The sequence below is a fragment of the Prunus avium genome, chromosome 4, assembly GCF_965620075.1.
Source record: "Prunus avium chromosome 4, drPruAviu1.hap1.1, whole genome shotgun sequence".
Classification (NCBI taxonomy): Eukaryota; Viridiplantae; Streptophyta; class Magnoliopsida; order Rosales; family Rosaceae; genus Prunus; species Prunus avium.
Genome location: NC_142287.1, coordinates 18108871 through 18124209, shown reverse-complemented (window position 1 = coordinate 18124209; position 15339 = coordinate 18108871).

The following is a 15339-nucleotide window of genomic DNA, read 5'->3' as shown; positions in this document are numbered from 1 at the left end:
AGGCCCGATATAACATATAATTTTGGTCATGCGTTAATCCAAGCTGTATTTTGGGAATTAATTCATTAAATAAATAATAGTGTACATGTCATGCGAAGCTAATAATACATTTTTCATATGTCAATCACCTATCAAGCTCACATGAACCCAAGTCATGTGGTTACAGGGCTTGCATGAGGGATTGTGGTGTGGAAGGTTACAGAGATCCACAAGGCCCACGGAAGCTCTTGGATAATGGAGACTTTGGGCTAGCTACTTGGGAGCACCAAAGTCCAAGCCCATTACTTAGAGTTCTCCAACGTGGGTAAGCAAATGAGATATTTTTCAAGCATTTCCTTTTATCCATAGAAAATAGTCATTTTCCAAATACCTAGCTTTACCCATTGGAAATAAGCCTTTTCCAGCACTCCCTATTACTCATTGGAAACAAGCCAATTCCGACACTTCCCTTTACCCGTTGAAAATAGTCATTTTCCGATGCTTAGCTTTACTCATTCGAAATAAGAATGTTCCGATGCTCCCTTTTACCCATAGGAAATAGACTAGCTCCAACGCTTCCTTTTACCTATTGGAAACCAAAGAGAGCCTTCCCCTTCTATAAATTGGGAGGCATTTGCCCAACCAAAACCAGCCTCTCTTGGTTGTTGCAAGCTTCTCAACAACCATGAGAACTCATCTTCTTTTCTTTTTTTGGCTGCTACAAGCATTCCAGCAGTCATCCCAGCCATCAACCTCCATCTTTTGACTGCTGCAAGCATCCCAGCAGCTGTCAACCAACATCTCTTGGTTGCTCAAGCCCCTAACAACCATCGAACCACTTTCATTTCTCCCTTTGGCTGCTGCAAGCATTCCAGCAGTCATCCCAACTATTCCTCAACCATCACAACCAAGATTTTCCTTCCTCCGCATACCCTTCCAAGCTATAAATACCATAGCCTTCAAGCCTCAAGCTTTTCCTCCCATCCTCCTCTTGAAACTCTTAAATCCCCATAGCCATAGCCATAGCCATAGCCATAGCCATAGCCATAGCCATAGCCATAGCCATAGCCATAAATAACAAATCATCAACACCCCAAACTCAAGCATATCCAACACCAAACCAAGCACATGCATTCTCATTTGCTAAACTTGTGAATCTTTAGCTCCCACACTCCAAGCTCTCATGCCAAGCTAATATAATCTCATATCTACATCAACAAGTCATCTTCAAATTTTCGTCAAGCTGCCGGAAACGTCAACATCAAACACGCAGCCGCTAGAAGAAGAATAGAGTACCCCCCCTAGGACATGCTTTTCCCTCGGGATGCTTTGGGCCTAGTCCTCGCTAACTCAGGAAAAGGAGCAATGAAGGCTTAATCCACCACTCTATGGCGGTTCGAGAATCAACAAGCCCAGACGAGCCTTCCGACGGAAAAAGACCCCAACACATGCCAAGCGACATGCCATGCCAAGCGGAAAATTATTATTTCACACTCAATCGCACTACAAGCTTAAGTGGGCCCAAGCCACTCAAATGCCCGGGGCTTGCTTGAGTGGGTTGTGGTATGGATGGTAACAAGTTGTCATGGGGCCCATCCACGGGTCGGGAAATGGAAGTCTCGGGTCGCTTGGGGGCCTCGGGACTCAAGCCCATTTTCTTAGGCCCAAATGTGGGTAAGCACAAGAGAGAAAATAGCTGATTGCTTCAACTAGAGTAGTGATCGGTGCATAAATTACATATCATTTTGTACCCTTTTAACTTATGATTTGGTTATGTTTTTTAGTTAAACTTGTGCTTTTAATCCTTTTTGTGTTTATCTTTCAGTTCATTGAGCTTTAGGTAATAATGATGGCTTTAGAGAGCATAATTCATGCAATTCAAGCATGTTAAGGCCTAATTTGGATGAATGGATGAAGAGCTTAAAGACAAACTCATTTTGGCTACAGCCCCCTGCCAGTCCAGTTCCGTAGGTCATATTGCAAGCTTTGTTTCAACAACCTACATAGCTCGAATGAGCCCACATTCTTCATGAACGTTGTTCCAATGGGTGTGTACTATAACATATCCAAAATTCAGCCCCATTGGATAAATCTGGAGTCCGTTACCTAGCAAACACAGAACCATGCTCAGGATGGATCTTATCAGCGCGGAAAATGAGTTAGCAATTTGTTTCGTCCTTAACTTCTTCCTCCGACCTTGGATTGGCCCAAATAACATATGGCTGGAAAGAAGACATTCTGAACTTCAATTTCGAGTGCTTCAAGTCCTAATTTGATTAAGAGAAGCCCAAGTTGTAAGCCCTTGAAGTTGCTGGTCATGCTGACCTCAGCATGTGCTGGTTGGATGCTTGGTCATGGTGAGCTAGGTATGAGCTATCATTTCTGGTTGGAAGCTTGGTCATGGTGACATGAAGATGAGCTAGGGCTGCTGGTGGGATCTATTGGTGAAGTGCATCAACCAATTCAAGATTTTCTAATACAAGTGCATCACCCAATTTAGATTTTCTAATACAAGTGCATCAACCATTTCAGATTTTATAAAACAAGTGTTGTATGCATTAGCCATATTGAATTCAGATTTTCACTTCCCCTAGGCCTATAAATAGGGAAGTTCTCTAAGCTTGTAAACACACCCCAAGGGGGGGAGCTCTCAAGCACTTCTCTAGAGCTCCCTTCCCTTCTCTCCCTCAAATTCTCTTAGTTTCCCTTTGTAGTTCTCAATTGTTGTAATAAGATCATTCTATTAAATTTTCTTTGTACTAAATATCAAACACTTTTCCTTTCTCTTCTTCTAATTCTCTAAAGCTTTCAAACACATGTTCTTCCAAAATCCTCAAAGTTCTCAAACATCTCTCTACTTCCCTTCTCTTCCAAAAGTCTCCATGTCTCAAACACTTCACAAACACATTTCTCTTCCTTCCCTAAGTTCTCAAATTCTCCAAGTTCACAAACATCCTCCAAGTTCTCAACCACTCTCTTCCAAATTCTCAAAGTTCCTAAACACTCTCTTCCAAAATCCACAAAGCTCTCAAAACACCTCTCTACTTTCTTCTCCAAATCCTCCAAGTTCTCAAACACTCTCTTCCAAATTCCCCATGTCTTAAACACATTCCCTTCCAAAATCCTCAAAGCTCTCAAACACATGTTCTTCCAAAATTCTCTAAAGTTCCCAAACACTTTCTTCTCCCTCCTCAAAGTTCTCAAACACTTCCTTTCTTCCTCAAAGTTCTCTTAGTTTCCTTAATGTTTTCTTAGTTGTAATTTATTTTTCTTTGTTATGTAAATTCTTTTCTTAAGTTTTCAAGTTGAATTAGTTTCCAAGTTTCAATTATGGTTTTTGTTCTTATTCATTATGCTTATAAGTTAATATGCTAGTTTGAATGATTGATCACCATTTAGGCTTGCATGTTAGCTATCTTGGTTTGAATTAAGAGTATACACCATGCTTTAATTCGAATTGAACTATGAATAGGAAGAGTATGTATGGACATTCGACAACAGGGATTAGATACATACTTGGTTGTTTAAAATGTTCTTCTATGCTTAATGGGTTCCTAATGCTTAATTTTAGGTTAGACAACAAATGATCAAATTAGGGAATTAGGAACACAAGGTTATGACCACACACCATGGCTTAATCATACTTTAGCTAGAATCAATCCATTAATCTAAATTGAACTTGGGAACTTATTTGCTTGAGTTACTTATTTCTTTCTTCCTTGTTTTATGTTCTTTGTTTTTGTTTCTATTTTGTGTAGGGAAACTAAATTGGATCATTCAATCACCAATCCCTGTGGAATCGACCTCGCACTTACATATGCTATACTACCAACGGTTCGTGCACTTGCGAGTATCACAAGTTGAGGATGCAGCTTAATCCATTTTGGTGGAGCTAAATCTACGCAACAAGTTTTTGGCGCCGTTGCCGGGGATCGGTAACATTGTTTGATTCTATTTGGCTTTCCTACTTTATTTTTTTTTTCTTAACTGGACAATTTCAAGTTTTAAAGTTAATGACGTTAATGGACAAGTTGTGTTTGTAGTCCAACAGAAAAGGACAATTGCCCAACAAGCAAGAGAACTGGGTTTAAGTCCCAGCTTACACAACCCATTGGTGCTTGTTGCTTTGAAGCATGGAATTGGACGTGTGTTGATTTTTCCTTTTCATTTTTAGTTTTTTTTATATATTTCGTAATCCTTTAATTCTGTTTCAAGTTTTTTGTGTTCGTTTTAGCAATTTATGATAGCTTAATAAAAATGGAGAGAGATGGCAACCTCAATCATAAGAATTGGGAGTGTGGAGCAGTGGGAGAAGTCGCGACCTCCAAATGCATCCATGCTCGACCTAATCGCTTCAAGGGGGAGTATTCCAATCTTTTCTCTTTAGTTGTTTTGTTATTATTTTAGTAATTTTAATTTTCTATTTCTTTTATTAAAAAAAAATTAAAAAGATTTTTTATATTAGCTGACTCGTGGTAACTCCAATGAGCGTCTCCGTCAATACAGTGTCTAGGAGTTCTTTAGGCGACACCTTCGGTGTCTAAGAAGTTTGGGTTTTAAGTGGGACCTTTGTGACCCCTCCAACCTTCCCGGATCCCCTGGCTGTGTTTTCTGAGGCCCTTAACTAGTCATCCATGAGTTGCTTGTATATTTGTGTGTTTTTTTTTCAAAAAAACAAAACAAAACAAAACAAAAATTAAAAAGTTTTAAAAAATTAAAAAGTTTTAAAAAAAATTGAAATTTGAGTTTTTATTTAATTTTCCTTGTAAATTGCAATTTGGAACTTCTTTGTTGTTTTTTTTTTCTTTGTGTGGTCAGTTAGTTGTAAATAATAATAAATTAAAAAAAAAAAATCAATTTGGAAGTTCTTTGTTTTCTTTTATGTTCTTTTTTTTGTTTTGTTAGGTTAGTTTATTTATTTACGTGGTGTGGTTAGTTAGTTTATTTCTGAGTGTTAAAAACACATTTTTATTTCATTTCAAACATTACAAACAAAGAAAAAAAAAAGTAAAACAAAAATAAAACAAAAAAAACAAAAAACAAAAAAAACATTCAAGTAAATTAAAAATAAAAACAACTTCTTCATCTTCATCTTCATCTTCATGGCATGCCTCTATTGTCTCTTACTTGCAGAATCTGCAGCAGCTCCACATGGTCCTCATTTTTTCTCTGCAGTGCTTCCACGTGCTGATTGGCACAGTAGAGCCGCTTCTGCAAGTCCGCCACCATAGCCTTCAAGGAAGTTATTTCCTCGCTCATCGCGGCACACTCCCGTGTTCTCGCCAGCAATCGCATACCCAAATTGGTAGCCGAGACCGCATGGAGAACAGTTAAATTATTGGACTCCTCCACCGCTGCTTTGTCAGACCTCTGTGCTACATGCAGATGATCTGTCGGTGTGAGCTTGCTGCCAATCATGCCTCCAAGCAGCGCTGCTCTGTTCGGCATTGCCTCAGAAAAGTTCGGTATTACCTCAGCAAAGTTTGAGGCCGTACCGTGATGATATGTGGAGTTTGGGAAGACATGGTTTTGAGGAGCCCTTATCTGCGCATTCGGTGGTGCAAGGGACAGTTCAAGGCTAAGATCATCAAGGTGAGTGCATGAGGATGCCATTGTTTTGTTTTTGGATTTTTTGATGTTTTCTCTAAATTTGCAGGAAGAAATGCGGGGTGCTCTTCTACTTCACCGAGATGAGTTTAAATAGACTTATGCAGATGAGGGAGCCGAAAGCACTTCGGATCTCGAGGGTGCTATCCTGTGCTCTTTTCTCTCGGATCCCTTCATTTCTGGCGCAAATTGCGAGCACGTTTTTTTTTAAAAGAGAGCATGTTTACACTTTCACTTACTTTTGCCTCCCTGTTTTCTGATGTTTGTGTTTTTGCTTTTTCAGTTTTTATTTTATTTTATTTTATTTTCAATTATTTTCTTCTTGTTTGACAGGTTTCTTAATAATGTAGTTGGAAGAAGAGACAAAATTAAAGATGCGTCTTGGACACCTGGTGTAAGAATCCCAACTCTTCTTTTAAATTCTTGTTTGAATTGCGTGTTTATTTCAGTTTATTTATTTATTTATTTATTTTGTTTTTTTTATTTAATTAGGTAGTATAATTTAAAACTCATAGGATATTCTTTGAAGGAGCTAAATTTTTGGTAACTCCAGTGAGCAACCGCAGTCTATACAGTGTCTAGGAGTTCTTTAAGGCGACACCTTCGGTGTCTAAGAAGTTAGGGTTTTAAGCGGGACCATTGTGACCCCTCCAACCTTCCCGGAACCCCTGGCTGTGTTTTCTGAGGCCCTTAACTGGTCATCCTTAAGTTTTTCTCTTAAAAGAAGAAGCAGTTATTTGTGTATTTACTTAACTAAAAATAAAAAAATAAAAATAAAAAATCTTGTTTGGGTCTTCGTGTTTTTGTTTGATTGTCGTTCTTTAAATTTAGGGTCAATCGTTTCTTTGAGATAGCTAACGTTTTTATTTCCCAATTAAAGAAAAAAAAAACACACACACACATACACTTTAAAATTAAATAAAAACTGAAATCATTTCTTCTTGGCCTTCGGTGTCTCGACCATAGGAGCTTTGAGTTTGGCCCTCTGGCTGTCCTCTTCCGGGGTTTCACGCACAGCCTCTTGGGGCTCATCACTTGAGCTCCCAAAGATCGCAATCTTAGCTTGAGCGTAACTACTCTCGCGATCTGCTTGCTTGCGTTTACCCGGTCGGTCTAGGTCCTCCAGCTGCTTTCGCATGTCGCGAGAATACAACTCTACCATCTTTGATAGGTTTTTATTCTCGTCCCGCAATACTTCTAGCTGGTGTCGATTCACCTCCACTATCCTTGACCTCTCCCTTTTTAAGCTCTTTATAGCACTTTGACAATCTTCAACCATACTTCGCTCCGCCGCCAACTGAGCTTTCAGCACCTCTACCTCATGGGACTTCGCAAGTAGGCGATGACCCAAACTTGCAACACATGCTGTACTCTGCACGCTCAGTGCCAGGGCATCACTCGTGACTCGGTTGTCATCCCTTGTCCCGAACACATGTATATCTTTGGGAGTCACTAAATTTCTGCCAACTCCAATAGCAACATCGTTGTCTAGGAGTATTGAGTCATTGACAGACACAGGCCCTCGTGAGGAGCCAAAGTAGGGCATCCATACTGGTGCTGCTGCTTGGCCCCGTGTTTGAGTCGGTGGAGCTAGGTTGAGATCCAACGAAAATGGGTAGGAAGAGGCCATTTGATTTCTCACTTTTTTCTTCTTTTCTCTTTTGTGTTTCTGAGTTTGTGGTTTTGTTTTTATCCCCTTCTTTTTCCTTCTTATAGATATAGTCTTTGACAAACCCTAGCCATTGCAGCGTCTAAGCATTTCTGAATCTCCAGCATTCATCGAGTCCCACAACCTTCTCGCTTTCCAACCGTACCCAACACATTTATCTCGACGTGACCTTTCTGAACGGACGCGTTCAGTAAAGTCATCACGACTTTGTATGGCCCCGTAATTTCTGCTTGTGGAGTCTGCGGCGCCTCTATGCGTCGACACGTGGCTCCTGCTTTCTGCCCGTGACTATCCATGAGACGACATTAGGGACCACGTGCTTTCTTTTCAGAAATCCCACTTTGCGCTCATAATTCACGTTTTATCTTCTTTTAAAAAAAATAATAATAATAATAATAAAATGTGTGGGCTTCAGAATTCATTTTGGGTCGGTTTTTCACCTTGTTTGGGTTTCAAGGTGGGTTAATTTCATTGTGGGCTTTGGGCTTCAAATTTTTTTGGGTTTCAGAATTGTGTGATTAGGGTTTACTGTTTCATTTTTTGTTTTTTTGCTTGTTTGTTTTGTAATTTTTATTTTTGTAATTATTTTATTTGTGTATTTTAATTCTTGTGTGTTTTGTTATTTATATTTACTTTAGTACCTTTCATTTCTTGCTATGACATTGCTTGTTCCTAATTTTTAAACATTGAGGACAATGTTCATTTCTAGGTTTGGGGGTATTGGAGTTTAGCATGTAAATTTGATTTTTTTCCTTAATTTAATTTAATTTTTTTGCTTGTTTTTATTTTTATTTTATTTTGTTTGAGTCTTGCTTTTATTTTTATTTTGATTTTATTCACTTTCCGAACACATTTGATGGGATTGTGATAAATGTTTGCATGACTTAAATGAAAATTGGATTTCATTTTATTTTAGTGTTTTTTTTCTTTATTAAAAAAAAAAAAAATTAAAAAAAAAATTTTAATTTGGCATTGTTCTAACATGATATGCTTGAAACCTTCTTTAAAATTGCCATTTGTTTCATAATTTTCCAATTAAAGGATTTGCATGATCTAAAGAATTGTATGAAGCATAAATTAGACTTATATAACCAACCATATAAAGTGAGCTTTTGAGCCTTGTACTTCAATTCATGAGTGTTATATACATACTCTTATTTTCTTGTCATCAAAGTTGTTGTTTGATCTCATTATTCATTGATTTGGTTGAACACTTAAAAGTCATTCATTCTTATGGAATTTGATTTCATGACATTTAAGAAGTGATATTAAGGCCCTCTTTGGATCGTTTGTGCCTTTCAAGCTAACCTTATGCATGCTTAAGCATGATTTTCCATTGTTAACCATTTTGAGCCTACATGTAAACATTTTCTTTCATTTACCAATTTTATTTCCTCGCCTTAGCCCGAAAAACAAATATTTACCTTTCTAAGGAACTCATGAGCTTTAATTGGGATGTGTTTTTCATACTAAGTTTGGGAATGGGTGTTACATTTCGAAGAAAAAAAAAATCACACAATTGGTGAAAGAAAAGAGAAAATTTAAGTGGTGGTTGATTGAAATTTCATTTTTGGGCCTTCAAAATAAATTGGTGTTTGTTCAATTAAAGGAAATGAGTATCAATCAATGTAAATGAAGGTATAAGGAGTTTTGATCATGTAAAAGAAAAAATCTAATCTTGATGATTCGAAGTCTTGTAAACAATTATTTTATGCTCTTACATTGCGAGTTCCTTGGACTTTGTATTATCCATACCTTTCATTTCTTACTCACCTTACTCCCTTGGCCCAATTACAACCTTTACTAAAGACCTAAATTGATCTTAAATGTCATGTGGTTGAATTGCATTCATTTTCTGCTTTTAAGTGTTTGGCATCCTTCTTGAGATCATATTAATGCAAGTTCTTCATCTTTCTATTTTGAGTTAAGTCTTTATGGTTTAACTCTAATCTCATGTTTATAACTGAGTGTTGCATTATAGCCCTCTTCTGAGTGATTCATTTGTGAGAGGACAACTTTGGTGAGATTTGAAGTTGAACTTGTGCTTTGTATGATTTTTGAAATTGTGTGAAAACTAAGATTGGGGAATTTGTTGCATTTGGCTATCACACTACTACACTTTGAGCATATTATGTTTTGAACTTTGCCGCTTTGTGAATAATGTCTAAAATTGAGTTTTTATTGTTAAAAACTTTTGAGTCATGTGCATGAGTCATTTCTCTTCAGAAAATGTTCAGGAAGATTGTTTTGAGTCTTACTTTTGTTTTGTTTTTATTTATTTATTTTATTTATTTGTTTTTTGGTTTTTGGTTTTATTTTTGTTTGTATAATTATTTTTATTTTTATTTTGCTTAAAGACTAACAAATCTAATAAGTTTTCTAACCATTTTGTTTTGTAGAGTTAGAAAAACGTTTGTGGGTATCGTATCTGTTAAACCCTCAGGAGACACAACTCCTCCTACTAGGGATGCCTAAGAGGTTTAAAGGCTTGTTGCATACGCTAAATGCAATCGAGTTACCTACGAAAGTGGTTTAATTAACTTCTTGTTTGTTTTTATCTTTGTTTTCCTTTTGTTTTGCTCGAGGACTAGCAAAATCTAGGTTTGGGGGTATTTGATCGGTGCATAAATTACATATCATTTTGTACCCTTTTAACTTATGATTTGGTTATGTTTTTTAGTTAAACTTGTGCTTTTAATCCTTTTTGTGTTTATCTTTCAGTTCATTGAGCTTTAGGTAATAATGATGGCTTTAGAGAGCATAATTCATGCAATTCAAGCATGTTAAGGCCTAATTTGGATGAATGGATGAAGAGCTTAAAGACAAACTCATTTTGGCTACAGCCCCCTGCCAGTCCAGTTCCGTAGGTCATATTGCAAGCTTTGTTTCAACAACCTACATAGCTCGAATGAGCCCACATTCTTCATGAACGTTGTTCCAATGGGTGTGTACTATAACATATCCAAAATTCAGCCCCATTGGATAAATCTGGAGTCCGTTACCTAGCAAACACAGAACCATGCTCAGGATGGATCTTATCAGCGCGGAAAATGAGTTAGCAATTTGTTTCGTCCTTAACTTCTTCCTCCGACCTTGGATTGGCCCAAATAACATATGGCTGGAAAGAAGACATTCTGAACTTCAATTTCGAGTGCTTCAAGTCCTAATTTGATTAAGAGAAGCCCAAGTTGTAAGCCCTTGAAGTTGCTGGTCATGCTGACCTCAGCATGTGCTGGTTGGATGCTTGGTCATGGTGAGCTAGGTATGAGCTATCATTTCTGGTTGGAAGCTTGGTCATGGTGACATGAAGATGAGCTAGGGCTGCTGGTGGGATCTATTGGTGAAGTGCATCAACCAATTCAAGATTTTCTAATACAAGTGCATCACCCAATTTAGATTTTCTAATACAAGTGCATCAACCATTTCAGATTTTATAAAACAAGTGTTGTATGCATTAGCCATATTGAATTCAGATTTTCACTTCCCCTAGGCCTATAAAATAGGGAAGTTCTCTAAGCTTGTAAACACACCCCAAGGGGGGGAGCTCTCAAGCACTTCTCTAGAGCTCCCTTCCCTTCTCTCCCTCAAATTCTCTTAGTTTCCCTTTGTAGTTCTCAATTGTTGTAATAAGATCATTCTATTAAATTTTCTTTGTACTAAATATCAAACACTTTTCCTTTCTCTTCTTCTAATTCTCTAAAGCTTTCAAACACATGTTCTTCCAAAATCCTCAAAGTTCTCAAACATCTCTCTACTTCCCTTCTCTTCCAAAAGTCTCCATGTCTCAAACACTTCACAAACACATTTCTCTTCCTTCCCTAAGTTCTCAAATTCTCCAAGTTCACAAACATCCTCCAAGTTCTCAACCACTCTCTTCCAAATTCTCAAAGTTCCTAAACACTCTCTTCCAAAATCCACAAAGCTCTCAAAACACCTCTCTACTTTCTTCTCCAAATCCTCCAAGTTCTCAAACACTCTCTTCCAAATTCCCCATGTCTTAAACACATTCCCTTCCAAAATCCTCAAAGCTCTCAAACACATGTTCTTCCAAAATTCTCTAAAGTTCCCAAACACTTTCTTCTCCCTCCTCAAAGTTCTCAAACACTTCCTTTCTTCCTCAAAGTTCTCTTAGTTTCCTTAATGTTTTCTTAGTTGTAATTTATTTTTCTTTGTTATGTAAATTCTTTTCTTAAGTTTTCAAGTTGAATTAGTTTCCAAGTTTCAATTATGGTTTTTGTTCTTATTCATTATGCTTATAAGTTAATATGCTAGTTTGAATGATTGATCACCATTTAGGCTTGCATGTTAGCTATCTTGGTTTGAATTAAGAGTATACACCATGCTTTAATTCGAATTGAACTATGAATAGGAAGAGTATGTATGGACATTCGACAACAGGGATTAGATACATACTTGGTTGTTTAAAATGTTCTTCTATGCTTAATGGGTTCCTAATGCTTAATTTTAGGTTAGACAACAAATGATCAAATTAGGGAATTAGGAACACAAGGTTATGACCACACACCATGGCTTAATCATACTTTAGCTAGAATCAATCCATTAATCTAAATTGAACTTGGGAACTTATTTGCTTGAGTTACTTATTTCTTTCTTCCTTGTTTTATGTTCTTTGTTTTTGTTTCTATTTTGTGTAGGGAAACTAAATTGGATCATTCAATCACCAATCCCTGTGGAATCGACCTCGCACTTACATATGCTATACTACCAACGGTTCGTGCACTTGCGAGTATCACAAGTTGAGGATGCAGCTTAATCCATTTTGGTGGAGCTAAATCTACGCAACAAGTAGCCCAACCAAAATAGCCCATCATCTTAGTAAAAAATAACCGATTACCTTAGATAGCCCATAAAGCCCAAATATTTGGTGAATTTAACCCACTTATTAGATGACTTGGCTTTCTATATTAAAAGGCCCATACAATTTGAATAAAAGGAGTCCAAGGCCCTCAGCACTTGGCTGAAGCAAAAAGCCCCGAAGAAGCCAAAGGATCCACATAAGGAGGGGCTGCTGGGAGGTTCCACATGGAAGGAGCAAGTTCCAAGTGAAGGCATTAAAGGGACCAAGGAATATTGGTGCGCAGGGAGGATGCCATCCTTTGAACCAGCATGCATACCCATTTTCTTTCCTCCATCAGATTTGGCCATGGAAAGAGAAAGAAAGAAGAGAAAAAAGATGGGTGAAAGTAGAAGCTCTCCTCTGAAGCAGCCGTAGGAAGAAGCATGGAGCTCCCAAAAATCTCTGATTTTGTGGGATTGGGCAGAGCTGATTTTTGCCACCATGAGGTAAGTCAAGAAAGAGGAGAAGAAAGGAATAGGAAAGCTTAGCTAGATTGGGAAGAAACCATTAGGGTTTCTTGGAGAAGAACAAACCCCAGCAGCTATAAATAGGGCCTCTTCTACCCAACACAACACAACACATGTCACGACCCGATTCGATAATAAAGAATATTCCCGAATCATGGCGTGAGTCATACCATAGTCATAAGAATAAAATCCTACAACCATGATATGATGAGAAATAGAGCCACAAAAAAAATACAAATTTACTTAACATCACAAAATCAGAGTCGCAGTAGCTTGTAGTTAACTACACACTAGGATCTTTAACAAACGGTTGACTACTTACAAATATTAATTACACAAATCAACAATAAAAGCTCAGCTAGCTTAACCTTGTGCAGTTTCGTCCTCGAAAGTACGCAGAGTAGAACACCTAGTTAAGATAATTTATTGATTAAAATTCATTGGAAATAAGGAAACAAGTTTGAGTGTCCTAGTAGCTCACGCAGACCTAAAACCCCGTAAAACACTTGACAAGTTGTTTGACCCGATTGTTACTCCCTTAACCTCCCATCCAAGCAAGTATAGAACCAAGCGTCAAGGAAAAACTAATCTATTCCCCTCCTATAATAGTTCTACTCTTTGGGATGTTTAAAATCAGGTGGTTCGGCTTTAGACTCATAAAGAAAATTTAAAACATCAATTTAAAACTAAAATTTCAGTTTTGCTAAACATTTGGGTTGGAACACGTTAACTTCGAAAATTCACTAAATATTGAGTTTAAATCAAAATAATGTAAAACTTTCCAGATCACAACTAGACATAGAAAAATTAAAGATGTCAAAATTTGAAAAAAATTAGGGTTAAGGAAACAAGTCAAAATAGAAACCAAAAGCAGACTACGTTGCATAACGGTTTTTTTTCAGGTTTGTACACTTTATTTTGAAAAATCACCAAAATTACAATTTACAACCAAACTAGATAAAACTTTCCAAATCTGAAGAAAATACGAGAAAGTAAAACATACTAAAATTTCATGAAAATCCAAGTTTATGAAGTTTTCAAACACTTACTTCAAAACATGGTATGCAGCATAATCAAAACAATTCCAGCAGGATAGTCTCTACTTTGAAATTTCACACAAAATCAATTTAAATTCAAATGGCACAAAACCAACTTTAAAATTACCCTTGAGATATTCATTTTGATGTAACAAAACCCCAAAATGAAATTGGAACAAAAATCACATCGAAATAATCTAGAACTTCACAAAAACACACTTCGAAAGATATATAAATACTTGAGGCATTCTAACCACACTTGGTTTAAAACTAGTACTCAAAGAGACAATAAAAAGATGAGCTTCAAGCCTTCAAAGAATCATTTACTTGAGATGATAGTGGCTAATTTGAGCAATTGAATGATAAGGAACAAGCCATTTAAGAGAAAGTACACATCTATAACAAGAAATTCAACATAATAACAAGTTCTGTTCACACCAATTTTTAGATAGTTATAAAGATTGCGTTTGGATGATCTTTGGATATGTTATAAAGAGGAGAATTTGGAGTAACTATCATGAAGAAACCATAGTGTTTTGAGCTTTTGAAATGAGTGTTTTGGACTGAAAATGAGGGAAGAAAACTAAGGTCGAAGACTATAAACAAGTTCCACTCTAAACATTCCCAAGGTGGCTATAGAAGTCCAATCAATCTGAACTTTTGATATGTTATAATAGACAGCATTTCAAACAACTTTGATGAAGGAACCAAAGTCATTTGAGTACAGGAAATCACAGAAACAAACTGAAACCGAGCATACTGCTGTGAAATCAGGAAATGGTAAACTTATTGTGATCATACCAACGTTTCAGAGCCTATACTAGTCGGATTGAGCTGAAATTTGAGTATATTATAGGAATCACGTAAATGAACAACTTTTATGAAGAAAGTTTTCTCATTTGAGCTTTCGAAATTTGAGTTCTCGGCTGCTCCAAGGAAGTTACGAATTTTGGATTTTGAAGAGGAACAAAAGAAGAATGAGGATGAAGATGAGTGAATGAGGAAGAAAGGATGATGCAATGAATGATGAGGATAAGAGTGAATTTATGATTGAAAAGCCTTAGGCTAGGTGAGTCATCAAGTTAAGAAAGAGTGATGATTCAATGAATGGGAGAAGAGGATAAGAAAGACTCTTAGGCTAGGTGACTCAACTCTTCATAAATGATGGATAGGAAAACTTGAGGCAAGGGGGGAAGAATGAAGGAGGGAAGAAATGCTTGGCTTACACGTTGTCTCCTTCTCTTTTTTTCTTGGCCTACAAGGGTATTTTGGTAATCTATCATACATAGGAGTGTTTTGGTCATGTTTGTCCAACTTGAAATTAAACACACTTAATTTAATAATCTCAATCCAAAATCACTTGATAAAATACCCATAATCATTCTCCACCATTATATTATTTTTCACTAAAATATGAAAATCCACCTTAAATTTTTCAGGGTATTACAACACACCCTTCAGAGAGCAAGCTTCCTCTCTCACCTGCAAACTCAGTAAATTTCGTGCTTTGCTTGCCCATTTCCCTTATCTCCACTGTTCTGGCAGATTGCTGCAGCTTTGACAGAGTCACTGTCAAACTGCCAGAAACTGCTAAGTTCACCCATAATTCTTCACCATCCTTCTCCCTCTCCATCAGACCTCCTTAGAACCCCTCTTTCCTTCCATTAGAACCTCTGTCTCTCATAGGAACCCACAGCTCTCTCTCCTTAAGTGTTAAACCCA